Here is a 2,945-nt window from a genome sequence, read left to right as displayed (position 1 = left end):
CAGGAGTAGAGTTGCTGGGTTTTGGGTTCAGCTTTGGTAGGTCCTGCCAAACAGTTTTCCGAAGTGTTTGTGCGAATTTAAAGGGAGTTTTAGTTGCACATCCTTGTCAGCACTTGCTGATGTACTTGGCCATCATGGTAGATGGGGAGCAGCGTAGTATCTCACTGTGTTTTTAATTTATGTTTTCCCAATGACCGACGAAGCTGGGCTTCTTTTCACGTGCTTAGTGATCATTTGGAGATTTTTTTTCTCTGTGTGTGCCTGGAACGTGCCCGCTCAAGTCTTTTGTCCTTAAAAGAAAAAACAAAACAAAACTGGGTTGTCTTCTCTTATTGATTTAGAGTTCTTTCTATATTCCAGATAGAGTCCTTTGTGAAATATACATGTGTATGTGTATGTATGTCTGTATATGTATTAATATATATTATTATCATTTTTTTTTTGAGACAAGGTCTTACTCTGTCACCCAGGCTAGAGTGCAGTGGTGTCATCATAGCTCACTGCAACCTCCAACTCCTGGGCTCAAGCGATCCTCCTGCCTCAGCCTCCCAAGTAGCTGGGACTATAGGCACGTGCCCCACCACACCTGGCTAATTTTTCTAATTTTTGTAGAGACGGGGTCTCGCTCTTGCTCAGGCTGGTGTGTGTGTGTGTGTATAAAATTATATATATATATAAAATTTTTATATGTATATATTTTTAATCCCAGTCTGTGGCTTCTATAGCACTCTTAATGATTCCTTCTGTTGAACAGAAGTTTTACTTAAGATCAATTTATCCCATGGTTTCTTCTAGAAACTTTGTTATTTTATCTCACTGACAGATGTTTGTCAATGGGATGCAATGTTTACGTTGGTGTTTCAGAAAGTCGACGCCTGCTCCCGTGTGGACGAGGCCACGAGGAGGCTGATGGGGTCCTCCGGGCAAGACAGGGCGGTGGCGTGGACTGGAGTAGGGGGACAGTGGCCCCAGGGAGTGTCTGGGGAGAAGTGGAGGATGTGGAGAGAGGTGTCACAGCAGATCGAATAGGACTGGGTGATCTCTCAGCATCGTCTGGGACACTTTCTGTTTTAAAAAACGCTATCTCATGAGTCCCTGGACTGGACCACCTTGCCAGGCCTGTGCAGCCTCTCCCCACACTGGGCAGGCCTGAGTGACTGCTAATTTTCCGATGATGCCTGCAGTGTGGTCCTTTCGGCAGCCTGTAGCCAGGAGATCCTGCCTGTGGAGCATCCTTGGGCTAAAGCAGTTTTTACATTATATAAATAAGTATGTATCTGTATGTTATACAAAATATATAGTGCATATAATCATGTGTATGAGTATATACGCATATGCATGTACATGCACACACACATGCATGTGTATATATTGCATCCTGAATCAGGAACCCCAAGTTTTAGGTGTAATCCTGACTGGCAGGTGTCCCACCTCTTGGTTAGGAAAAACACTCTTCTCTCTCCTTGTTCCCATCGTCCTGCCCCAAAACCCCAGCAGCCTCACCTTATTTTTGGACTTAGCATTTGCCACGAAGGTGCTGTGGTTTAATGATCCAGGAATGAATCCACTTTGGGGGTTTTTATTTTTTCCAAGCACCTAAGGAGTGCTTACGAATTTGGTTATCACCGTGACTCAGGGTGGGGGGGTTGTGTCGCTCCTGGTAACCGTTGGTAACCACTGGGCAGGGGCAGAGAACGCTGAGCATCCTCCGCTGTTTTAGTCTGGGCTCCCCCAGAAGCAGCCCTGAGGCAATGATGGGAACATGAGTGGTTTTGGGGGGAGCTGGCCCTAGGCAGCACTGTTGGCTGAGTGTGGAAGGTGAGATAGGGGAGGCAAGGAACTAATACAGGGAGTGTTATCAAGACCATGCTGCCGGGTGTGGGGGCTCACACCTGTAATCCCAGCACTTTGGGAGGCTGAGGCAGGAGTATCACTTGAGGCCAGGAGTTCAAGACCAGCCTGGGCAACATAGCGAGACCCCATCTCCACAAAAAATTTTTTAAAAAGGAAGACGACACACCTCAGACTTCTCTCTCAGAGAGGGAGTCTTTGGTGGAGGGCTGCTCTAGAGCATTGACTCGGTTCAATTCTGGCCTGAGCTGCTCCCATAGCCCAAAACCAAGCCCTTAGCCAGAGAACTGTAGACGTCCTCAGTAGGCCAGAGGTGAATGATTCGGGCATAGGGCAGGGCACCAATGGTGTCCGCACCCTCCTTGACAAACACTTGGATGCTGTGATGCTCATGTATTCGGAAATTCAGTTCACGAATTCAGAAATTCAGTCTAACTTTTTGCTTTAACTTCTTCGGCATTATAGATTTTTTTTTTCCATCTTATTACAAACATTCATTTTATCAGACGGCAGCAGAGCAAAAGAATCAAGAGAGTTGACTTCATGGTCTTAGCGTTTCTGAGCCTCAGTTTTCTCATCTGTAAAATGGAGGTAAGATACCAACCACCTGCCTCAGTGGTTGTTGGGAGAAATAAGTTTTTGTCTGTGAAGTAGTTCCCACAGAAACCAGCTACACATTCACAGAAACTTTTCTGGTTATTATTATATAAAATTTACAAATTATAACTAAGCCAAGAGAGTAAAATGACCCATAGTCTTATCTTCCCTTACTTATAGATAACCTTTGTAAACATTTTCATATATATTCTTCTAATATTTTCTCTAAGTATCCATATATTCAAATTTATACACCCATCCGTGTGAATCTATGTAAAACAAGAAATGGATCTGCATGTCCACATGGTACTTAGACATTTTAAAATTTTACTCTTACCTATTTATTTGGCCAGGTCGTACATTCGCAGATGCAAATGGAAAGTTGCCCGAGAGTGGACAGTGATAAGCCTGCCTCCCATCTGCCTTCCTCCGTCCGTCTCCGAGGGAATGGATTAAAACTTATCTTTAATTACATTTTATTTCGTTCCCCCTGAAAC

This window comes from Propithecus coquereli, unplaced genomic scaffold, assembly GCF_000956105.1.
Source record: "Propithecus coquereli isolate 6110/MARCELLA unplaced genomic scaffold, Pcoq_1.0 Scaffold206, whole genome shotgun sequence".
In the NCBI taxonomy this organism is placed as follows: Eukaryota; Metazoa; Chordata; class Mammalia; order Primates; family Indriidae; genus Propithecus; species Propithecus coquereli.
Note: the sequence above shows the minus strand (reverse complement) of the source record.